This window comes from Ambystoma mexicanum, chromosome 1p (genome assembly GCF_040938575.1).
Source record: "Ambystoma mexicanum isolate Mex_15411 chromosome 1p, UKY_AmexF1_1, whole genome shotgun sequence".
Lineage (NCBI taxonomy): Eukaryota > Metazoa > Chordata > Amphibia > Caudata > Ambystomatidae > Ambystoma > Ambystoma mexicanum.
Window position 1 is genome coordinate 3797040 of NC_090921.1, and position 25697 is coordinate 3822736.

A 25697-nucleotide genomic window follows, 5' to 3' on the forward strand; every position below is an offset into this window, starting at 1 on the left:
GCACTCCTGTTCTTATTTTTCTTATTTTTTTTAACGGCCCTGAACAAGAAAGCCAGCCACTCCAGATTTAAAGAGCTACATGGTGCTGGCCGCAGCCTAGGAGCTTGCATTACAAAACCCCCCCAAAAAAACAAAAAAGAGAACTTTTTTTCAAGAGGTTGCAAGGGAGAACAGAGATGTCGCAAGGGAGACCTCAGAGGTTGCGACCCCCAACTGACGTCCCCGGGTAAAGTGGCAGGAGACATCTCTGCCCATATCAATATACGCCCCAGGGTGAAGACAAAGACTAAATGCTGGGCCCGATTTTACATGCCTCGCACTCCCAATGATTAGTCTCTCTTTGTGAAACTAAATATCCTCAACATTGGGGTGGAAAATGGTTGCCATTGGCCAATGGAAGTAATACTAGATGAAGGAAGCGAAATGCACCAACATTCAACCTGATGCCTCAGAGGAAGTCCAGTTTTTTGCAGCATGTGTTTGTGTGCATGTGTGTCTTGCAAGTCCAAGGTTTGAAACCTGATAAGCTCGCCTAGTGGTTTAATGCACCTACCACAGCAATCTATATGTAACCTGCAGGCAATACATCCAGTTCCTGGTGAGATACTGACACATTATTGCATTCTGTGCCTGGACTCCACCTCATGAAGGTGCTGTGGTCTAACGGAGCGGGAGCGGTGCTCTTCTACTTTTCTTAATCAGGTTCTACTGTGTCTATAGTTTTATTTTAAAAAGAACCCGTTCCGGAATGGTTTTGGTTTAAAATAAAAGTGTAGGAAGCAGTTGAAACTTGCACTGCACTAAATGTTCCCTTAAACAGCAGGCGCATGTGTTTGGGGGTTTGTGTTGTGTGTGGAAGGGGACGTGGCCATGTGGTTTGTGGGGAGCGGGGCAGGCCAGCAGGGAATATAGTTCCACTACTTGTTTTCATACACTTTGACCACTGGTGCCTGTTTTCATTCCCAGCACAGGTAACTTATCAACAGTGATCCCTATGCATCACTTTAGTTCCTCAATTTTCTCCTCAGGTCACTTGGGAGCAGAGAGACAGCATATGTATTTCCAGCACTACGGAGGCCAGAGTACACAAATCAAAGGCATAATTTATAGTGGGCACGCAGGAACTTGCAGGTGCAGGGGTTATTGTACCGGGGTATTTTATGAACACTTATGTACCCACTTGGAGGTGTTGCTAGGCTCAAGATTAGCTTTATAAAACCATACTCTAGCCCCCTGTGCGTATGGGCCTTTAATCACATTAACCGAAACAGTCCCACCACTTAAGAAGTGAGCACACGGTTGTGCATAAAGCAAGTTTATTGTACACAGTTTCAGGGAGTGGTTAGATGGTGTTGCAGGACCAAACTAACCCAGGTTTGAACAATACAACATCAGTTGGCATCTTACATCCTTTTTGCAACAATTACAATAATCCCAGATGTTCTATAACAATCCACCCCCAAAATATGATTGGACCAAAATCTTTTAAAAGGAATCCCATCTTCTCCCAATTCTCCACTTATCCTTGGTCAGTTTTATCTTGATAGTCATCTTCATGTCATAATCAGAGCACACCTTCTTAGGATTGGTCCGTAGGAGTCCATGGCGTCAGTACATGGTTAAACATTGGTCTTGAAAACATAATTAATTGCTAGCAATAACTGGCCTAAAGCCTTTAACTTTCATTGTGGTTGCACATGGTCCGCACAACAAATTTGAGCAAATAGAGGAAGGCCTGAATAAACAGGATCTCAACTAACCCATACCCCATACTCCTGGCGCTTCTGAAGACCTACTAATTTATACGACCACAACTTCAGAACATATAGCCACTGATGACCTTTAAAGACAATTAACTGTCAGATACCCTGGCCTCAGGCCTAACTTTTATTACCACCGAACAAAAAACCAACGCCCTCTAGCGACACCAATCCAATGAGCGAGATAACATCTGTTCCCTTGCAGGACTCTTAAATCATAAACCGTGTCCTGCTTCTGAGCTGACTTTCTTACTAGGTGACTAATATTTCTTTCCGTCAAGACTGTCCCTGCTACTTAAAATTCATGTGCAGCAGCGAACCAAGGAGATGAAAATGAATGATTTACTCATTTGTCTGACATCTGCAAACCTGAGAAAGTCAGTTTAAATCTCAACATGCATTTTGCAAGAGAGTCCCAACTACCTTTTTACAAAGCACCCCGTTGTGTAGATTGTTTTCATGTTGCATTTGCAGTTTATCCCTCTACGTGCGTGGTGATTATGTATACATTCTAAAGAGCTGTAACATTAAAAGAAACATCATAACTAACTGCACTCGATACAAATGGGTTCACATATTGTGACCAGTTCGCTGCCATCCGCCATCATCAATGTGGTGCGCTCAACATTAATCCCTCATAATAATGGGGACCCTTCCTGACCTCCCGGACACCCCCAAAAAAGTTAAGGGAGACTCCTCTGTTGTCAGCGCTGCTATATAGGGTGGGCAATGGAATAGCAAAATGTGTCCTTCCCAAACTAGTGCTGCAACGCCTCTGCCAGATTCCCACATCAGAATACTAGAACTATAGGGCCATGAAATCGGGTATTGAAAGAAAAACGCCTATGCCAGATTCCCACATCAGAATACAAGAACTATAGGGCCATGAAACCGGGTATTGAAAGGCAAACGCCTATGCCAGATTCCCACATCAGAATACAAGAACTGTAGGGCCATGAAACTGGGTATTGAAAATCAACCCCTATGCCAGATTCCCACATCAAAATACTAACTATAGGGCCATGAAACCGGGTATCGAAAGGCAAACACCTATGCCAAATTCCCACATCAGAATACCAAAACTATCGGCCCATGAAAAAGGGTATTGAAATACAAACGCCTATGCCAGATTCCCACATCGGAAAACAAGAACTATTGGGCCATGAAACTGGGTATTGAAAGACAAACGCCTATGCCAGATTCCCACAACAGACTACCAGAAATATAGGGCCATGAAAGTGGATATTGAAAGACAACGCCTATGCCAGATTCCCACATCAGAATACCAGAACTATGGGGCCATGAAACTGGGTATTGAAAGACAAACGCCTATGCCAGATTCCCACATCAGAATACCAGAAATATAGGGCCATGAAAGTGGGTTTTGAAAGACAAACGCCTATGCCAGATTCCCACATCAGAATACAAGAACTATAGGGCCATGTAAGCGTGTATTGAAAGACAATCAGACTGGCCATGGATGTGTGACTTGAGGGAAATGTCAGCACAGGAAGCACCTTACATATGGTTTCAGAATTAAGCAGTGCACCCTGCACGTTGGTTGTTTTTTTTTTTTTGAACGGGAGTTGGCTCACGTTTGCCAAAATCCAAAATAAACTGCGTCCCTGGGTGGGCTTGAACCACCAACCTTTCGGTTAACAGCCGAACGCGCTAACCGATTGCGCCACAGAGATGATGTGTGCCCTGCTGCGCAAAAGCCATATATGTAGGCTAATCGCGCAGGCCTGGATCCAGGTGAAGACTTCATCTTTTATTAAAGCCCTGGGGAGGAGCGCTGTCTGCACACAGCAAGGCTGTAAGTTAGGATAGGCGCCTCCATTTCTCTGAAGCGTCTCTTTCTCAGTATGGTACAAGTAATGTTCAGCTTCAAACAGTACACAAAGCACTTTGGGCTATGGGCTTGATTGAAAAGCCCGTTTTGGGCTAACATTTGAATGTCCTGCCACACAGTGCACCATAGAGACTGCTGAGCACCTCACCATTGCAAGACTTATTTATCTCTCCAGCTCCACAGCTATCTATGACTTCCTAAACACTGGTGGCACCTGAAACCCCTGAGAAGTATTAAGGCAGCAGGGGGCCTGGCTGCTGCTTAACTCCTCACACCTCCTTCCTACCAGCAGGGCGGGCTGAGAATGTGTCACCTCCCGTGAGGCCCCATTTTAAGATGAAAGTTGGGATGGGGGGGGGCACTTGCTTATTGCGGATAACAGTCCGAGAAGCACGGAGTAGCCAGCATTTCAAGAGTGGGGTTGGGGGTGAGCCATGAACAAAGTCCTGCTACTCCTCCCCCTAAATGCAGTGGGTGCAATTGCATTCGGTCTCATTCGAGCCCCCACACCACCCACTCTGCCCCAATCTACTTTTTTGGTAACATTAGTAACTGATGGTATTTTGACACATAACGAAAAAAATAAAACTGCAGGAACATTACAGATGCAGGAAACTCATCTATAAGAGCTCTGTCCGGGCGTTCTGGGGCAAAATACATGCAAACATTCTACCTTGCATATGGATTGCACGGACAGAAGTGACTTCCCGGAAAAAAGACATTTCAAGGAGCATCATCAGTCTTTGATACTTAGAGGCAGAGCTTTAAGTGGGCTGGGGCTAGCATGGGCCGAGCCCCGGCAGTCTCCAGAAAAGGCTCCTGAGCCGGGGCCCTGCCGGGGGCTCACCCCCGACTAGCTCCAGCCATGCTGACACCTGAGGCCGCCCGTGCAGCGGCTGCACGGTTACACAAGCTGCCTGCAGGTGTCAGCACTATGGTTTAGAAAAAAAGCAATTGCCTTTTCTTTTTTTCTAAACCAAAGTGCTGTCACCTGCAAGCAGCAGGTGCAGCCTTCCAGTGCGGGCTGCCTGGTGGCTCTGTACTCTGAAACAGGAGGAGGGCTGGACTGCCAGGCCTCCTTTTGTTTCTGAGTAAATAGCCATCACCCAGCATGAAGCCCCTGCGCTACTCACGCTGGCTAATGGCTATCTACTCGGAAACAAAAGGCGAGCTGGGCAGTTCAGACCTCCTCCTGTTTCAGAGTACAGAGCCATCAGCAGCAGGCATCACTTTCATTCAAGGAGCCTGTGGTAAAGCATTGCAGCATGTGGCTCCTTGAATGAAAAGGCTGCCTGCTGGGTGTGAGCTGTGGCATATTGGTGTCACACCTTTGCTCCGCTTAGCCGGGGAGGGGCTGTGCGCATTAAATGTAATAATGCCAGTGCTCCCCAGCTCTGCTTCTTTTAGCGGCCCCCACCTCTTAGGCGACGGGGGCTCTTGATGGGGGCATGGACTAAGCACACCCATGCCTAGGCCAAACCCCCTAACGAGAGCCACCCTCAATTTCTAATCCCACTTAAAGCACTGCTTAGAGTCACCTTGGAAGTGACTTTAGAATAGGTTGCCATAAGTAAGTCAAGTGGCAAATAACTATGTGGTGCAAAATACCTAAATTGCACTCGTATTATATATGGAGCAACTCTATAGTCATTAGGCATTGAGGCTTGGCCAGGACAGCTGCCCCTCATAATGTAGCCTCGAGCGTGGAGTCTATAATGGCAGCAGTCCGTGGCAGCAGTAAGCCTTCCCAAAAGTGGTTGTAACTGGCCCAAAGACGACATCTTGTGCAAATGCTCTTATCCAGTGCATGCCAAAGAATGGTCTAGATGTCACCTGCTCCATCTTGTCAGGCGCGTCTCCTGGGCTGCAAGTTGCCTTCCGATGTGCTGACAGCAGGCGCTAAGGGCTGAATGGGAATGTACTAAGAACATTGTTCTGTTGACAGTGGCTGCTAGTAGCTGTTGCTGTGATCTTGAGTATTAATGGCCGGTTAGCTCAGTTGGTTAGAGCGTGGTGCTAATAACGCCAAGGTCGCGGGTTCGATCCCCGTACTGGCCACACCTTTTTTAAGTTTCCTTTTAAAATTGGAGCTTCATGAATGAAGAACTCTCATTGGACGAATATGAAATCTGTAAAATAATAAGCCGATGTGGAATTCTGAGTAATAGCACAATATAAGCAAAGACTTCCTCTGGCTAATGCCAAAAACAGTTCTTTGGCTCCTGAAATGACTACATGTCCTAGTGCTGTAGCAAAAGGGCTGCAAGAAGGCAGTCTATCCGTGGTCCTCCTCTTCTTAGCCGGTGGTGGCAGCACAGGTATTTCCCTCCAGTCCCAAATTGATAACATCACTCCAACTTTGCAGTGTGCTGACATCTCAGGAGTCTTCTGGCTTCTGAATTGTGGGAGTCGGATCACCCTGCGGGGAGGAGATGGGCCCAACATCGCAGCACAGCACCCCTCTGGCCCGCCATGGGTAACTTAAACTTTGGACACCCCCTGGGCATCCCCCCTTTTTTGCAGGCCCCCCATCAAACAAATCGCTGTGTACCAATCTTTCCTCTTGGTTTCCTCTACAAGGTCTCAATGTTTGGAATAGGTCAAGGACCTACTGGGATATCCTATCAGCAGCATCCCTGCCCCACTTAGCCGTGCCCAGCTTCTGATCCTGGCAAATGCTATGGGACCTGGGCAGTCATTGCCAAAGAATGGCAACTGATTGATTGCCTGTGCAAATGATAACTATGCCCGGCAAATGTGTGAGTGCAAAGGCAATTGATTAGAATTCCTGTAAATGGAGCAGGTATCTGGCAAAGGATAACAGGGCTGTCACCCACTCAACTGAAAATGCTGCAGGCAGGAGGCATGACTGCGCAACGATGCTCAATACGGCGGGGTAGAAGCGGCTTGGAATGGGGAGTAAGCAAGAGCACAACAAATCTCACAGCTTTGAGAGCAGAGAGTGAGTGTTTAAACAATCATTAACAGGCAGCAACCCCAAAGGGACGTCATTTCACCAAAATGCCAGGGGTAGCGGAAGTGACATCACACGACCGTTGACCCCCTGATGACATCACAGGAAGTGATTTCATTTGACCCCACCCTGAAGTGATATCGCAGGAAGCGATGGAACACAACCATTCACCCGTTGATGAAACAGGAAGTGGCATCACATAGCATTGTACACCACAAAAAATATGGTTACAAAATCACTATAGTGTGATGTACATAATGTGATGTACATTTCATACAAGAATCGATCGCCATATGTATTGTTAAGATCAGAGTGTATAGGCCCATATTACCAAATTACTGTGAATGCAAGCAGAAGTCCATGACCAAATGATAATGATGTGTTATTATGTAGCACTTACGCTTAAGCTCTTTATATAGTAAAAATATACACCCAATATCACCCAACATGTGTTGGTACTCTTTTATCGACCTCAGAAAGATGAAAGGTTGAGTTGAGGCGTTTAAGAACAGACTAAATCAGTGACTCACCCCCTGAAGTGTGCCTGAAATAAACCTTTAATAAGTCTAGCAATGATTGTATAGCATTCCAGAAATACACATTATTTGGTATTCCTATTCTTTCTTATTTAGGGTCAGTGCCGAAAGTGTTAGACTTTTGGCACTCCTGTTCTTATTTTTCTTATTTTTTTTAACGGCCCTGAACAAGAAAGCCAGCCACTCCAGATTTAAAGAGCTACATGGTGCTGGCCGCAGCCTAGGAGCTTGCATTACAAAACCCCCCCAAAAAAACAAAAAAGAGAACTTTTTTTCAAGAGGTTGCAAGGGAGAACAGAGATGTCGCAAGGGAGACCTCAGAGGTTGCGACCCCCAACTGACGTCCCCGGGTAAAGTGGCAGGAGACATCTCTGCCCATATCAATATACGCCCCAGGGTGAAGACAAAGACTTAATGCTGGGCCCGATTTTACATGCCTCGCACTCCCAATGATTAGTCTCTCTTTGTGAAACTAAATATCCTCAACATTGGGGTGGAAAATGGTTGCCATTGGCCAATGGAAGTAATACTAGATGAAGGAAGCGAAATGCACCAACATTCAACCTGATGCCTCAGAGGAAGTCCAGTTTTTTGCAGCATGTGTTTGTGTGCATGTGTGTCTTGCAAGTCCAAGGTTTGAAACCTGATAAGCTCGCCTAGTGGTTTAATGCACCTACCACAGCAATCTATATGTAACCTGCAGGCAATACATCCAGTTCCTGGTGAGATACTGACACATTATTGCATTCTGTGCCTGGACTCCACCTCATGAAGGTGCTGTGGTCTAACGGAGCGGGAGCGGTGCTCTTCTACTTTTCTTAATCAGGTTCTACTGTGTCTATAGTTTTATTTTAAAAAGAACCCGTTCCGGAATGGTTTTGGTTTAAAATAAAAGTGTAGGAAGCAGTTGAAACTTGCACTGCACTAAATGTTCCCTTAAACAGCAGGCACATGTGTTTGGGGGTTTGTGTTGTGTGTGGAAGGGGACGTGGCCATGTGGTTTGTGGGGAGCGGGGCAGGCCAGCAGGGAATATAGTTCCACTACTTGTTTTCATACACTTTGACCACTGGTGCCTGTTTTCATTCCCAGCACAGGTAACTTATCAACAGTGATCCCTATGCATCACTTTAGTTCCTCAATTTTCTCCTCAGGTCACTTGGGAGCAGAGAGACAGCATATGTATTTCCAGCACTACGGAGGCCAGAGTACACAAATCAAAGGCATAATTTATAGTGGGCACGCAGGAACTTGCAGGTGCAGGGGTTATTGTACCGGGGTATTTTATGAACACTTATGTACCCACTTGGAGGTGTTGCTAGGCTCAAGATTAGCTTTATAAAACCATACTCTAGCCCCCTGTGCGTATGGGCCTTTAATCACATTAACCGAAACAGTCCCACCACTTAAGAAGTGAGCACACGGTTGTGCATAAAGCAAGTTTATTGTACACAGTTTCAGGGAGTGGTTAGATGGTGTTGCAGGACCAAACTAACCCAGGTTTGAACAATACAACATCAGTTGGCATCTTACATCCTTTTCGCAACAATTACAATAATCCCAGATGTTCTATAACAATCCACCCCCAAAATATGATTGGACCAAAATCTTTTAAAAGGAATCCCATCTTCTCCCAATTCTCCACTTATCCTTGGTCAGTTTTATCTTGATAGTCATCTTCATGTCATAATCAGAGCACACCTTCTTAGGATTGGTCCGTAGGAGGCCATGGCGTCAGTACATGGTTAAACATTGGTCTTGAAAACATAATTAATTGCTAGCAATAACTGGCCTAAAGCCTTTAACTTTCATTGTGGTTGCACATGGTCCGCACAACAAATTTGAGCAAATAGAGGAAGGCCTGAATAAACAGGATCTCAACTAACCCATACCCCATACTCCTGGCGCTTCTGAAGACCTACTAATTTATACGACCACAACTTCAGAACATATAGCCACTGATGACCTTTAAAGACAATTAACTGTCAGATACCCTGGCCTCAGGCCTAACTTTTATTACCACCGAACAAAAAACCAACGCCCTCTAGCGACACCAATCCAATGAGCGAGATAACATCTGTTCCCTTGCAGGACTCTTAAATCATAAACCGTGTCCTGCTTCTGAGCTGACTTTCATACTAGGTGACTAATATTTCTTTCCGTCAAGACTGTCCCTGCTACTTAAAATTCATGTGCAGCAGCGAACCAAGGAGATGAAAATGAATGATTTACTCATTTGTCTGACATCTGCAAACCTTAGAAAGTCAGTTTAAATCTCAACATGCATTTTGCAAGAGAGTCCCAACTACCTTTTTACAAAGCACCCCGTTGTGTAGATTGTTTTCATGTTGCATTTGCAGTTTATCCCTCTACGTGCGTGGTGATTATGTATACATTCTAAAGAGCTGTAACATTAAAAGAAACATCATAACTAACTGCACTCGATACAAATGGGTTCACATATTGTGACCAGTTCGCTGCCATCCGCCATCATCAATGTGGTGCGCTCAACATTAATCCCTCATAATAATGGGGACCCTTCCTGACCTCCCGGACACCCCCAAAAAAGTTAAGGGAGACTCCTCTGTTGTCAGCGCTGCTATATAGGGTGGGCAATGGAATAGCAAAATGTGTCCTTCCCAAACTAGTGCTGCAACGCCTCTGCCAGATTCCCACATCAGAATACTAGAACTATAGGGCCATGAAATCGGGTATTGAAAGAAAAACGCCTATGCCAGATTCTCACATCAGAATACTAGAACTATAGGGCCATGAAATCGGGTATTGAAAGAAAAACGCCTATGCCAGATTCCCACATCAGAATACAAGAACTATAGGGCCATGAAACCGGGTATTGAAAGGCAAACGCCTATGCCAGATTCCCACATCAGAATACAAGAACTGTAGGGCCATGAAACTGGGTATTGAAAATCAACCCCTATGCCAGATTCCCACATCAAAATACTAACTATAGGGCCATGAAACCGGGTATCGAAAGGCAAACACCTATGCCAAATTCCCACATCAGAATACCAAAACTATCGGCCCATGAAAAAGGGTATTGAAATACAAACGCCTATGCCAGATTCCCACATCGGAAAACAAGAACTATTGGGCCATGAAACTGGGTATTGAAAGACAAACGCCTATGCCAGATTCCCACAACAGACTACCAGAAATATAGGGCCATGAAAGTGGATATTGAAAGACAACGCCTATGCCTGATTCCCACATCAGAATACCAGAACTATGGGGCCATGAAACTGGGTATTGAAAGACAAACGCCTATGCCAGATTCCCACATCAGAATACCAGAAATATAGGGCCATGAAAGTGGGTTTTGAAAGACAAACGCCTATGCCAGATTCCCACATCAGAATACAAGAACTATAGGGCCATGTAAGCGTGTATTGAAAGACAATCAGACTGGCCATGGATGTGTGACTTGAGGGAAATGTCAGCACAGGAAGCACCTTACATATGGTTTCAGAATTAAGCAGTGCACCCTGCACGTTGGTTGTTTTTTTTTTTTTGAACGGGAGTTGGCTCACGTTTGCCAAAATCCAAAATAAACTGCGTCCCTGGGTGGGCTTGAACCACCAACCTTTCGGTTAACAGCCAAACGCGCTAACCGATTGCGCCACAGAGACGAAGTGTGCCCTGCTGCGCAAAAGCCATATATGTAGGCTAATCGCGCAGGCCTGGATCCAGGTGAAGACTTCATCTTTTATTAAAGCCCTGGGGAGGAGCGCTGTCTGCACACAGCAAGGCTGTAAGTTAGGATAGGCGCCTCCATTTCTCTGAAGCGTCTCTTTCTCAGTATGGTACAAGTAATGTTCAGCTTCAAACAGTACACAAAGCACTTTGGGCTATGGGCTTGATTGAAAAGCCCGTTTTGGGCTAACATTTGAATGTCCTGCCACACAGTGCACCATAGAGACTGCTGAGCACCTCACCATTGCAAGACTTATTTATCTCTCCAGCTCCACAGCTATCTATGACTTCCTAAACACTGGTGGCACCTGAAACCCCTGAGAAGTGTTAAGGCAGCAGGGGGCCTGGCTGCTGCTTAACTCCTCACACCTCCTTCCTACCAGCAGGGCGGGCTGAGAATGTGTCACCTCCCGTGAGGCCCCATTTTAAGATGAAAGTTGGGATGGGGGGGGGGCACTTGCTTATTGCAGATAACAGTCCGAGAAGCACGGAGTAGCCAGCATTTCAAGAGTGGGGTTGGGGGTGAGCCATGAACAAAGTCCTGCTACTCCTCCCCCTAAATGCAGTGGGTGCAATTGCATACGGTCTCATTCGAGCCCCCACACCACCCACCCTGCCCCAATTTACTTTTTTGGTAACATTAGTAACTGATGGTATTTTGACACATAACGAAAAAAATAAAACTGCAGGAACATTACAGATGCAGGAAACTCATCTATAAGAGCTCTGTCCGGGCGTTCTGGGGCAAAATACATGCAAACATTCTACTTTGTATATGGATTGCACGGACAGAAGTGACTTCCCGGAAAAAAGACATTTCAAGGAGCATCATCAGTATTTGATACTTAGAGGCAGAGCTTTAAGTGGGCTGGGGCTAGCATGGGCCGAGCCCCGGCAGTCTCCAGAAAAGGCTCCTGAGCCGGGGCCCTGCCGGGGGCTCACCCCCGACTAGCTCCAGCCATGCTGACACCTGAGGCCGCCCGTGCAGCGGCTGCACGGTTACACAAGCTGCCTGCAGGTGTCAGCACTATGGTTTAGAAAAAAAGCAATTGCCTTTTCTTTTTTTCTAAACCGAAGTGCTGTCACCTGCAAGCAGCAGGTGCAGCCTTCCAGTGCGGGCTGCCTGGTGGCTCTGTACTCTGAAACAGGAGGAGGGCTGGACTGCCAGGCCTCCTTTTGTTTCTGAGTAAATAGCCATCACCCAGCATGAAGCCCCTGCGCTACTCACGCTGGCTAATGGCTATCTACTCGGAAACAAAAGGCGAGCTGGGCAGTTCAGACCTCCTCCTGTTTCAGAGTACAGAGCCATCAGCAGCAGGCATCACTTTCATTCAAGGAGCCTGTGGTAAAGCATTGCAGCATGTGGCTCCTTGAATGAAAAGGCTGCCTGCTGGGTGTGAGCTGTGGCATACTGGTGTCACACCTTTGCTCCGCTTAGCCGGGGAGGGGCTGTGCGCATTAAATGTAATAATGCCAGTGCTCCCCAGCTCTGCTTCTTTTAGCGGCCCCCACCTCTTAGGCGACGGGGGCTCTTGATGGGGGCATGGACTAAGCACACCCATGCCTAGGCCAAACCCCCTAACGAGAGCCACCCTCAATTTCTAATCCCACTTAAAGCACTGCTTAGAGTCACCTTGGAACTGACTTTAGAATAGGTTGCCATAAGTAAGTCAAGTGGCAAATAACTTTGTGGTGCAAAATACCTAAATTGCACTCGTATTATATATGGAGCAACTCTATAGTCATTAGGCATTGAGGCTTGGCCAGGACAGCTGCCCCTCATAATGTAGCCTCGAGCGTGGAGTCTATAATGGCAGCAGTCCGTGGCAGCAGTAAGCCTTCCCAAAAGTGGTTGTAACTGGCCCAAAGACGACATCTTGTGCAAATGCTCTTATCCAGTGCATGCCAAAGAATGGTCTAGATGTCACCTGCTCCATCTTGTCAGGCGCGTCTCCTGGGCTGCAAGTTGCCTTACGATGTGCTGACAGCAGGCGCTAAGGGATGAATGGGAATGTACTAAGAACATTGTTCTGTTGACAGTGGCTGCTAGTAGCTGTTGCTGTGATCTTGAGTATTAATGGCCGGTTAGCTCAGTTGGTTAGAGCTTGGTGCCAATAACGCCAAGGTCGCGGGTTCGATCCCCGTACTGGCCACACCTTTTTTAAGTTTCCTTTTAAAATTGGAGCTTCATGAATGAAGAACTCTCATTGGACGAATATGAAATCTGTAAAATAATAAGCCGATGTGGAATTCTGAGTAATAGCACAATATAAGCAAAGACTTCCTCTGGCTAATGCCAAAAACAGTTCTTTGGCTCCTGAAATGACTACATGTCCTAGTGCTGTAGCAAAAGGGCTGCAAGAAGGCAGTCTATCCGTGGTCCTCCTCTTCTTAGCCGGTGGTGGCAGCACAGGTATTTCCCTCCAGTCCCAAATTGATAACATCACTCCAACTTTGCAGTGTGCTGACATCTCAGGAGTCTTCTGGCTTCTGAATTGTGGGAGTCGGATCACCCTACGGGGAGGAGATGGGCCCAACATCGCAGCACAGCACCCCTCTGGCCCGCCTTGGGTAACTTAAACTTTGGACACCCCCTGGGCATCCCCCCTTTTTTGCAGGCCCCCCATCAAACAAATCGCTGTGTACCAATCTTTCCTCTTGGTTTCCTCTACAAGGTCTCAATGTTTGGAATAGGTCAAGGACCTACTGGGATATCCTATCAGCAGCATCCCTGCCCCACTTAGCCGTGCCCAGCTTCTGATCCTGGCAAATGCTATGGGACCTGGGCAGTCATTGCCAAAGAATGGCAACTGATTGATTGCCTGTGCAAATGATAACTATGCCCGGCAAATGTGTGAGTGCAAAGGCAATTGATTAGAATTCCTGTAAATGGAGCAGGTATCTGGCAAAGGATAACAGGGCTGTCACCCACTCAACTGAAAATGCTGCAGGCAGGAGGCATGACTGCGCAACGATGCTCAGTACGGCGGGGTAGAAGCGGCTTGGAATGGGGAGTAAGCAAGAGCACAACAAATCTCACAGCTTTGAGAGCAGAGAGTGAGTGTTTAAACAATCATTAACAGGCAGCAACCCCAAAGGGACGTCATTTCACCAAAATGCCAGGGGTAGCGGAAGTGACATCACACGACCGTTGACCCCCTGATGACATCACAGGAAGTGATTTCATTTGACCCCACCCTGAAGTGATATCGCAGGAAGCGATGGAACACAACCATTCACCCGTTGATGAAACAGGAAGTGGCATCACATAGCATTGTACACCACAAAAAATATGGTTACAATATCACTATAGTGTGATGTACATAATGTGATGTACATTTCATACAAGAATCGATCGCCATATGTATTGTTAAGATCAGAGTGTATAGGCCCATATTACCAAATTACTGTGAATGCAAGCAGAAGTCCATGACCAAATGATAATGATGTGTTATTATGTAGCACTTACGCTTAAGCTCTTTATATAGTAAAAATATACACCCAATATCACCCAACATGTGTTGGTACTCTTTTATCGACCTCAGAAAGATGAAAGGTTGAGTTGAGGCGTTTAAGAACAGACTAAATCAGTGACTCACCCCCTGAAGTGTGCCTGAAATAAACCTTTAATAAGTCTAGCAATGATTGTATAGCATTCCAGAAAGACACATTATTTGGTATTCCTATTCTTTCTTATTTAGGGTCAGTGCTGAAAGTGTTAGACCTTTGGCACTCCTGTTGTTATTTTTCTTATTTTTTTTAACGGCCCTGAACAAGAAAGCCAGCCACTCCAGATTTAAAGAGCTACATGGTGCTGGCCGCAGCCTAGGAGCTTGCATTACAAAACCCCCCCAAAAAAACAAAAAAGAGAACTTTTTTTCAAGAGGTTGCAAGGGAGAACAGAGATGTCGCAAGGGAGACCTCAGAGGTTGCGACCCCCAACTGACGTCCCCGGGTAAAGTGGCAGGAGACATCTCTGCCCATATCAATATACGCCCCAGGGTGAAGACAAAGACTTAATGCTGGGCCCGATTTTACATGCCTCGCACTCCCAATGATTAGTCTCTCTTTGTGAAACTAAATATCCTCAACATTGGGGTGGAAAATGGTTGCCATTGGCCAATGGAAGTAATACTAGATGAAGGAAGCGAAATGCACCAACATTCAACCTGATGCCTCAGAGGAAGTCCAGTTTTTTGCAGCATGTGTTTGTGTGCATGTGTGTCTTGCAAGTCCAAGGTTTGAAACCTGATAAGCTCGCCTAGTGGTTTAATGCACCTACCACAGCAATCTATATGTAACCTGCAGGCAATACATCCAGTTCCTGGTGAGATACTGACACATTATTGCATTCTGTGCCTGGACTCCACCTCATGAAGGTGCTGTGGTCTAACGGAGCGGGAGCGGTGCTCTTCTACTTTTCTTAATCAGGTTCTACTGTGTCTATAGTTTTATTTTAAAAAGAACCCGTTCCGGAATGGTTTTGGTTTAAAATAAAAGTGTAGGAAGCAGTTGAAACTTGCACTGCACTAAATGTTCCCTTAAACAGCAGGCGCATGTGTTTGGGGGTTTGTGTTGTGTGTGGAAGGGGACGTGGCCATGTGGTTTGTGGGGAGCGGGGCAGGCCAGCAGGGAATATAGTTCCGCTACTTGTTTTCATACACTTTGACCACTGGTGCCTGTTTTCATTCCCAGCACAGGTAACTTATCAACAGTGATCCCTATGCATCACTTTAGTTCCTCAATTTTCTCCTCAGGTCACTTGGGAGCAGAGAGACAGCATATGTATTTCCAGCACTACGGAGGCCAGAGTACACAAATCAAAGGCATAATTTATAGTGGGCACGCAGGAACTTGCAGGTGCAGGGGTTATTGTACCGGGGTATTTTATGAACACTTATGTACCCACTTGGAGGTGTTGCTAGGCTCAAGATTAGCTTTATAAAACCATACTCTAGCCCCCTGTGCGTATGGGCCTTTAATCACATTAACCGAAACAGTCCCACCACTTAAGAAGTGAGCACACGGTTGTGCATAAAGCAAGTTTATTGTACACAGTTTCAGGGAGTGGTTAGATGGTGTTGCAGGACCAAACTAACCCAGGTTTGAACAATACAACATCAGTTGGCATCTTACATCCTTTTTGCAACAATTACAATAATCCCAGATGTTCTATAACAATCCACCCCCAAAATATGATTGGACCAAAATCTTTTAAAAGGAATCCCATCTTCTCCCAATTCTCCACTTATCCTTGGTCAGTTTTATCTTGATAGTCATCTTCATGTCATAATCAGAGCACACCTTCTTAGGATTGGTCCGTAGGAGTCCATGGCGTCAGTACATGGTTAAACATTGGTCTTGAAAACATAATTAATTGCTAGCAATAACTGGCCTAAAGCCTTTAACTTTCATTGTGGTTGCACATGGTCCGCACAACAAATTTGAGCAAATAGAGGAAGGCCTGAATAAACAGGATCTCAACTAACCCATACCCCATACTCCTGGCGCTTCTGAAGACCTACTAATTTATACGACCACAACTTCAGAACATATAGCCACTGATGACCTTTAAAGACAATTAACTGTCAGATACCCTGGCCTCAGGCCTAACTTTTATTACCACCGAACAAAAAACCAACGCCCTCTAGCGACACCAATCCAATGAGCGAGATAACATCTGTTCCCTTGCAGGACTCTTAAATCATAAACCGTGTCCTGCTTCTGAGCTGACTTTCTTACTAGGTGACTAATATTTCTTTCCGTCAAGACTGTCCCTGCTACTTAAAATTCATGTGCAGCAGCGAACCAAGGAGATGAAAATGAATGATTTACTCATTTGTCTGTCATCTGCAAACCTGAGAAAGTCAGTTTAAATCTCAACATGCATTTTGCAAGAGAGTCCCAACTACCTTTTTACAAAGCACCCCGTTGTGTAGATTGTTTTCATGTTGCATTTGCAGTTTATCCCTCTACGTGCGTGGTGATTATGTATACATTCTAAAGAGCTGTAACATTAAAAGAAACATCATAACTAACTGCACTCGATACAAATGGGTTCACATATTGTGACCAGTTCGCTGCCATCCGCCATCATCAATGTGGTGCGCTCAACATTAATCCCTCATAATAATGGGGACCCTTCCTGACCTCCCGGACACCCCCAAAAAAGTTAAGGGAGACTCCTCTGTTGTCAGCGCTGCTATATAGGGTGGGCAATGGAATAGCAAAATGTGTCCTTCCCAAACTAGTGCTGCAACGCCTCTGCCAGATTCCCACATCAGAATACTAGAACTATAGGGCCATGAAATCGGGTATTGAAAGAAAAACGCCTATGCCAGATTCCCACATCAGAATACAAGAACTATAGGGCCATGAAACCGGGTATTGAAAGGCAAACGCCTATGCCAGATTCCCACATCAGAATACAAGAACTGTAGGGCCATGAAACTGGGTATTGAAAATCAACCCCTATGCCAGATTCCCACATCAAAATACTAACTATAGGGCCATGAAACCGGGTATCGAAAGGCAAACACCTATGCCAAATTCCCACATCAGAATACCAAAACTATCGGCCCATGAAAAAGGGTATTGAAATACAAACGCCTATGCCAGATTCCCACATCGGAAAACAAGAACTATTGGGCCATGAAACTGGGTATTGAAAGACAAACGCCTATGCCAGATTCCCACAACAGACTACCAGAAATATAGGGCCATGAAAGTGGATATTGAAAGACAACGCCTATGCCAGATTCCCACATCAGAATACCAGAACTATGGGGCCATGAAACTGGGTATTGAAAGACAAACGCCTATGCCAGATTCCCACATCAGAATACAAGAAATATAGGGCCATGAAAGTGGGTTTTGAAAGACAAACGCCTATGCCAGATTCCCACATCAGAATACAAGAACTATAGGGCCATGTAAGCGTGTATTGAAAGACAATCAGACTGGCCATGGATGTGTGACTTGAGGGAAATGTCAGCACAGGAAGCACCTTACATATGGTTTCAGAATTAAGCAGTGCACCCTGCACGTTGGTTGTTTTTTTTTTTTTGAACGGGAGTTGGCTCACGTTTGCCAAAATCCAAAATAAACTGCGTCCCTGGGTGGGCTTGAACCACCAACCTTTCGGTTAACAGCCGAACGCGCTAACCGATTGCGCCACAGAGACGATCTGTGCCCTGCTGCGCAAAAGCCATATATGTAGGCTAATCGCGCAGGCCTGGATCCAGGTGAAGACTTCATCTTTTATTAAAGCCCTGGGGAGGAGCGCTGTCTGCACACAGCAAGGCTGTAAGTTAGGATAGGCGCCTCCATTTCTCTGAAGCGTCTCTTTCTCAGTATGGTACAAGTAATGTTCAGCTTCAAACAGTACACAAAGCACTTTGGGCTATGGGCTTGATTGAAAAGCCCGTTTTGGGCTAACATTTGAATGTCCTGCCACACAGTGCACCATAGAGACTGCTGAGCACCTCACCATTGCAAGACTTATTTATCTCTCCAGCTCCACAGCTATCTATGACTTCCTAAACACTGGTGGCACCTGAAACCCCTGAGAAGTGTTAAGGCAGCAGGGGGCCTGGCTGCTGCTTAACTCCTCACACCTCCTTCCTACCAGCAGGGCGGGCTGAGAATGTGTCACCTCCCGTGAGGCCCCATTTTAAGATGAAAGTTGGGATGGGGTGGGGGGGGCACTTGCTTATTGCGGATAACAGTCCGAGAAGCACGGAGTAGCCAGCATTTCAAGAGTGGGGTTGGGGGTGAGCCATGAACAAAGTCCTGCTACTCCTCCCCCTAAATGCAGTGGGTGCAATTGCATTCGGTCTCATTCGAGCCCCCACACCACCCACCCTGCCCCAATCTACGTTTTTGGTAACATTAGTAACTGATGGTATTTTGACACATAACGAAAAAAATAAAACTGCAGGAACATTACAGATGCAGGAAACTCATCTATAAGAGCTCTGTCCGGGCGTTCTGGGGCAAAATACATGCAAACATTCTACTTTGTATATGGATTGCACGGACAGAAGTGACTTCCCGGAAAAAAGACATTTCAAGGAGCATCATCAGTCTTTGATACTTAGAGGCAGAGCTTTAAGTGGGCTGGGGCTAGCATGGGCCGAGCCCCGGCAGTCTCCAGAAAAGGCTCCTGAGCCGGGGCCCTGCCGGGGGCTCACCCCCGACTAGCTCCAGCCATGCTGACACCTGAGGCCGCCCGTGCAGCGGCTGCACGGTTACACAAGCTGCCTGCAGGTGTCAGCACTATGGTTTAGAAAAAAAGCAATTGCCTTTTCTTTTTTTCTAAACCGAAGTGCTGTCACCTGCAAGCAGCAGGTGCAGCCTTCCAGTGCGGGCTGCCTGGTGGCTCTGTACTCTGAAACAGGAGGAGGGCTGGACTGCCAGGCCTCCTTTTGTTTCTGAGTAAATAGCCATCACCCAGCATGAAGCCCCTGCGCTACTCACGCTGGCTAATGGCTATCTACTCGGAAACAAAAGGCGAGCTGGGCAGTTCAGACCTCCTCCTGTTTCAGAGTACAGAGCCATCAGCAGCAGGCATCACTTTCATTCAAGGAGCCTGTGGTAAAGCATTGCAGCATGTGGCTCCTTGAATGAAAAGGCTGCCTGCTGGGTGTGAGCTGTGGCATACTGGTGTCACACCTTTGCTCCGCTTAGCCGGGGAGGGGCTGTGCGCATTAAATGTAATAATGCCAGTGCTCCCCAGCTCTGCTTCTTTTAGCGGCCCCCACCTCTTAGGCGACGGGGGCTCTTGATGGGGGCATGGACTAAGCACACCCATGCCTAGGCCAAACCCCCTAACGAGAGCCACCCTCAATTTCTAATCCCACTTAAAGCACTGCTTAGAGTCACCTTGGAAGTGACTTTAGAATAGGTTGCCATAAGTAAGTCAAGTGGCAAATAACTTTGTGGTGCAAAATACCTAAATTGCACTCGTATTATATATGGAGCAACTCTATAGTCATTAGGCATTGAGGCTTGGCCAGGACAGCTGCCCCTCATAATGTAGCCTCGAGCGTGGAGTCTATAATGGCAGCAGTCCGTGGCAGCAGTAAGCCTTCCCAAAAGTGGTTGTAACTGGCCCAAAGACGACATCTTGTGCAAATGCTCTTATCCAGTGCATGCCAAAGAATGGTCTAGATGTCACCTGCTCCATCTTGTCAGGCGCGTCTCCTGGGCTGCAAGTTGCCTTCCGATGTGCTGACAGCAGGCGCTAAGGGATGAATGGGAATGTACTAAGAACATTGTTCTGTTGACAGTGGCTGCTAGTAGCTGTTGCTGTGATCTTGAGTATTAATGGCCGGTTAGCTCAGTTGGTTAGAGCGTGGTGCTAATAACGCCAAGGTCGCGGGTTCGATCCCCGTACTGGCCACACCTTTTTTAAGTTTCCTTTTAAAATTGGAGCTTCATGAATGAAGAACTCTCATTGGACGAATATGAAATCTGTTAAATAATAAGCCGATGTGGAATTCTGAGTAATAGCACAATATAAGCAAAGACTTCCTCTGGCTAATGCCAAAAACAGTTCTTTGGCTCCTGAAATGACTACATGTCCTAGTGCTGTAGCAAAAGGGCTGCAAGAAGGCAGTCTATCCGTGGTCCTCCTCTTCTTAGCCGGTGGTGGCAGCACAGGTATTTCCCTCCAGTCCCAAATTGATAACATCACTCCAACTTTGCAGTGTGCTGACATCTCAGGAGTCTTCTGGCTTCTGAATTGTGGGAGTCGGATCACCCTGCGGGGAGGAGATGGGCCCAACATCGCAGCACAGCACCCCTCTGGCCCGCCTTGGGTAACTTAAACTTTGGACACCCCCTGGGCATCCCCCCTTTTTTGCAGGCCCCCCATCAAACAAATCGCTGTGTACCAATCTTTCCTCTTGGTTTCCTCTACAAGGTCTCAATGTTTGGAATAGGTCAAGGACCTACTGGGATATCCTATCAGCAGCATCCCTGCCCCACTTAGCCGTGCCCAGCTTCTGATCCTGGCAAATGCTATGGGACCTGGGCAGTCATTGCCAAAGAATGGCAACTGATTGATTGCCTGTGCAAATGATAACTATGCCCGGCAAATGTGTGAGTGCAAAGGCAATTGATTAGAATTCCTGTAAATGGAGCAGGTATCTGGCAAAGGATAACAGGGCTGTCACCCACTCAACTGAAAATGCTGCAGGCAGGAGGCATGACTGCGCAACGATGCTCAGTACGGCGGGGTAGAAGCGGCTTGGAATGGGGAGTAAGCAAGAGCACAACAAATCTCACAGCTTTGAGAGCAGAGAGTGAGTGTTTAAACAATCATTAACAGGCAGCAACCCCAAAGGGACGTCATTTCACCAAAATGCCAGGGGTAGCGGAAGTGACATCACACGACCGTTGACCCCCTGATGACATCACAGGAAGTGATTTCATTTGACCCCACCCTGAAGTGATATCGCAGGAAGCGATGGAACACAACCATTCACCCGTTGATGAAACAGGAAGTGGCATCACATAGCATTGTACACCACAAAAAATATGGTTACAATATCACTATAGTGTGATGTACATAATGTGATGTACATTTCATACAAGAATCGATCGCCATATGTATTGTTAAGATCAGAGTGTATAGGCCCATATTACCAAATTACTGTGAATGCAAGCAGAAGTCCATGACCAAATGATAATGATGTGTTATTATGTAGCACTTACGCTTAAGCTCTTTATATAGTAAAAATATACACCCAATATCACCCAACATGTGTTGGTACTCTTTTATCGACCTCAGAAAGATGAAAGGTTGAGTTGAGGCGTTTAAGAACAGACTAAATCAGTGACTCACCCCCTGAAGTGTGCCTGAAATAAACCTTTAATAAGTCTAGCAATGATTGTATAGCATTCCAGAAATACACATTATTTGGTATTCCTATTCTTTCTTATTTAGGGTCAGTGCCGAAAGTGTTAGACTTTTGGCACTCCTGTTCTTATTTTTCTTATTTTTTTTAACGGCCCTGAACAAGAAAGCCAGCCACTCCAGATTTAAAGAGCTACATGGTGCTGGCCGCAGCCTAGGAGCTTGCATTACAAAACCCCCCCAAAAAAACAAAAAAGAGAACTTTTTTTCAAGAGGTTGCAAGGGAGAACAGAGATGTCGCAAGGGAGACCTCAGAGGTTGCGACCCCCAACTGACGTCCCCGGGTAAAGTGGCAGGAGACATCTCTGCCCATATCAATATACGCCCCAGGGTGAAGACAAAGACTAAATGCTGGGCCCGATTTTACATGCCTCGCACTCCCAATGATTAGTCTCTCTTTGTGAAACTAAATATCCTCAACATTGGGGTGGAAAATGGTTGCCATTGGCCAATGGAAGTAATACTAGATGAAGGAAGCGAAATGCACCAACATTCAACCTGATGCCTCAGAGGAAGTCCAGTTTTTTGCAGCATGTGTTTGTGTGCATGTGTGTCTTGCAAGTCCAAGGTTTGAAACCTGATAAGCTCGCCTAGTGGTTTAATGCACCTACCACAGCAATCTATATGTAACCTGCAGGCAATACATCCAGTTCCTGGTGAGATACTGACACATTATTGCATTCTGTGCCTGGACTCCACCTCATGAAGGTGCTGTGGTCTAACGGAGCGGGAGCGGTGCTCTTCTACTTTTCTTAATCAGGTTCTACTGTGTCTATAGTTTTATTTTAAAAAGAACCCGTTCCGGAATGGTTTTGGTTTAAAATAAAAGTGTAGGAAGCAGTTGAAACTTGCACTGCACTAAATGTTCCCTTAAACAGCAGGCGCATGTGTTTGGGGGTTTGTGTTGTGTGTGGAAGGGGACGTGGCCATGTGGTTTGTGGGGAGCGGGGCAGGCCAGCAGGGAATATAGTTCCACTACTTGTTTTCATACACTTTGACCACTGGTGCCTGTTTTCATTCCCAGCACAGGTAACTTATCAACAGTGATCCCTATGCATCACTTTAGTTCCTCAATTTTCTCCTCAGGTCACTTGGGAGCAGAGAGACAGCATATGTATTTCCAGCACTACGGAGGCCAGAGTACACAAATCAAAGGCATAATTTATAGTGGGCACGCAGGAACTTGCAGGTGCAGGGGTTATTGTACCGGGGTATTTTATGAACATTTATGTACCCACCTGGAGGTGTTGCTAGGCTCAAGATTAGCTTTATAAAACCATACTCTAGCCCCCTGTGCGTATGGGCCTTTAATCACATTAACCGAAACAGTCCCACCACTTAAGAAGTGAGCACACGGTTGTGCATAAAGCAAGTTTATTGTACACAGTTTCAGGGAGTGGTTAGATGGTGTTGCAGGACCAAACTAACCCAGGTTTGAACAATACAACATCAGTTGGCATCTTACATCCTTTTTGCAACAATTACAATAATCCCAGATGTTCTATAACAATCCACCCCCAAAATATGATTGGACCAAAATCTTTTAAAAGGAATCCCATCTTCTCCCAATTCTCCACTTATCCTTGGTCAGTTTTATCTTGATAGTCATCTTCATGTCATAATCAGAGCACACCTTCTTAGGATTGGTCCGTAGGAGTCCATGGCGTCAGTACATGGTTAAACATTGGTCTTGAAAACATAATTAATTGCTAGCAATAACTGGCCTAAAGCCTTTAACTTTCATTGTGGTTGCACATGGTCCGCACAACAAATTTGAGCAAATAGAGGAAGGCCTGAATAAACAGGATCTCAACTAACCCATACCCCATACTCCTGGCGCTTCTGAAGACCTACTAATTTATACGACCACAACTTCAGAACATATAGCCACTGATGACCTTTAAAGACAATTAACTGTCAAATACCCTGGCCTCAGGCCTAACTTTTATTACCACCGAACAAAAAACCAACGCCCTCTAGCGACACCAATCCAATGAGCGAGATAACATCTGTTCCCTTGCAGGACTCTTAAATCATAAACCGTGTCCTGCTTCTGAGCTGACTTTCTTACTAGGTGACTAATATTTCTTTCCGTCAAGACTGTCCCTGCTACTTAAAATTCATGTGCAGCAGCGAACCAAGGAGATGAAAATGAATGATTTACTCATTTGTCTGACATCTGCAAACCTGAGAAAGTCAGTTTAAATCTCAACATGCATTTTGCAAGAGAGTCCCAACTACCTTTTTACAAAGCACCCCGTTGTGTAGATTGTTTTCATGTTGCATTTGCAGTTTATCCCTCTACGTGCGTGGTGATTATGTATACATTCTAAAGAGCTGTAACATTAAAAGAAACATCATAACTAACTGCACTCGATACAAATGGGTTCACATATTGTGACCAGTTCGCTGCCATCCGCCATCATCAATGTGGTGCGCTCAACATTAATCCCTCATAATAATGGGGACCCTTCCTGACCTCCCGGACACCCCCAAAAAAGTTAAGGGAGACTCCTCTGTTGTCAGCGCTGCTATATAGGGTGGGCAATGGAATAGCAAAATGTGTCCTTCCCAAACTAGTGCTGCAACGCCTCTGCCAGATTCCCACATCAGAATACTAGAACTATAGGGCCATGAAATCGGGTATTGAAAGAAAAACGCCTATGCCAGATTCCCACATCAGAATACAAGAACTATAGGGCCATGAAACCGGGTATTGAAAGGCAAACGCCTATGCCAGATTCCCACATCAGAATACAAGAACTGTAGGGCCATGAAACTGGGTATTGAAAATCAACCCCTATGCCAGATTCCCACATCAAAATACTAACTATAGGGCCATGAAACCGGGTATCGAAAGGCAAACACCTATGCCAAATTCCCACATCAGAATACCAAAACTATCGGCCCATGAAAAAGGGTATTGAAATACAAACGCCTATGCCAGATTCCCACATCGGAAAACAAGAACTATTGGGCCATGAAACTGGGTATTGAAAGACAAACGCCTATGCCAGATTCCCACAACAGACTACCAGAAATATAGGGCCATGAAAGTGGATATTGAAAGACAACGCCTATGCCAGATTCCCACATCAGAATACCAGAACTATGGGGCCATGAAACTGGGTATTGAAAGACAAACGCCTATGCCAGATTCCCACATCAGAATACCAGAAATATAGGGCCATGAAAGTGGGTTTTGAAAGACAAACGCCTATGCCAGATTCCCACATCAGAATACAAGAACTATAGGGCCATGTAAGCGTGTATTGAAAGACAATCAGACTGGCCATGGATGTGTGACTTGAGGGAAATGTCAGCACAGGAAGCACCTTACATATGGTTTCAGAATTAAGCAGTGCACCCTGCACGTTGGTTGTTTTTTTTTTTTTGAACGGGAGTTGGCTCACGTTTGCCAAAATCCAAAATAAACTGCGTCCCTGGGTGGGCTTGAACCACCAACCTTTCGGTTAACAGCCGAACGCGCTAACCGATTGCGCCACAGAGATGATGTGTGCCCTGCTGCGCAAAAGCCATATATGTAGGCTAATCGCGCAGGCCTGGATCCAGGTGAAGACTTCATCTTTTATTAAAGCCCTGGGGAGGAGCGCTGTCTGCACACAGCAAGGCTGTAAGTTAGGATAGGCGCCTCCATTTCTCTGAAGCGTCTCTTTCTCAGTATGGTACAAGTAATGTTCAGCTTCAAACAGTACACAAAGCACTTTGGGCTATGGGCTTGATTGAAAAGCCCGTTTTGGGCTAACATTTGAATGTCCTGCCACACAGTGCACCATAGAGACTGCTGAGCACCTCACCATTGCAAGACTTATTTATCTCTCCAGCTCCACAGCTATCTATGACTTCCTAAACACTGGTGGCACCTGAAACCCCTGAGAAGTGTTAAGGCAGCAGGGGGCCTGGCTGCTGCTTAACTCCTCA

The 25697-nt window shown here is 46.0% G+C and overlaps 7 non-coding genes across 7 annotated transcripts; 3 read left to right on the plus strand and 4 right to left on the minus strand.

Annotated features, from left to right (window-relative positions):
• Nucleotides 1-3380: 3380 nt before the first annotated feature.
• On the minus strand, nucleotides 3381-3454 carry TRNAN-GUU (transfer RNA asparagine (anticodon GUU)). The gene has a single exon. It is a non-coding gene; the product is annotated as a tRNA-Asn (tRNA).
• Nucleotides 3455-5596: 2142 nt separating this feature from the next.
• On the plus strand, nucleotides 5597-5670 carry TRNAI-AAU (transfer RNA isoleucine (anticodon AAU)). Its single transcript has one exon. It is a non-coding gene; the product is annotated as a tRNA-Ile (tRNA).
• Nucleotides 5671-10696: 5026 nt separating this feature from the next.
• TRNAN-GUU (transfer RNA asparagine (anticodon GUU)) lies at nucleotides 10697-10770 on the minus strand. Its single transcript has one exon. It is a non-coding gene; the product is annotated as a tRNA-Asn (tRNA).
• Nucleotides 10771-12913: 2143 nt separating this feature from the next.
• On the plus strand, nucleotides 12914-12987 carry TRNAI-AAU (transfer RNA isoleucine (anticodon AAU)). The gene has a single exon. It is a non-coding gene; the product is annotated as a tRNA-Ile (tRNA).
• A 4956-nt stretch (nucleotides 12988-17943) lies between these two features.
• Nucleotides 17944-18017, minus strand: TRNAN-GUU (transfer RNA asparagine (anticodon GUU)). Its single transcript has one exon. It is a non-coding gene; the product is annotated as a tRNA-Asn (tRNA).
• A 2146-nt stretch (nucleotides 18018-20163) lies between these two features.
• Nucleotides 20164-20237, plus strand: TRNAI-AAU (transfer RNA isoleucine (anticodon AAU)). Its single transcript has one exon. It is a non-coding gene; the product is annotated as a tRNA-Ile (tRNA).
• Nucleotides 20238-25193: 4956 nt separating this feature from the next.
• TRNAN-GUU (transfer RNA asparagine (anticodon GUU)) lies at nucleotides 25194-25267 on the minus strand. Its single transcript has one exon. It is a non-coding gene; the product is annotated as a tRNA-Asn (tRNA).
• Nucleotides 25268-25697: the final 430 nt, after the last annotated feature.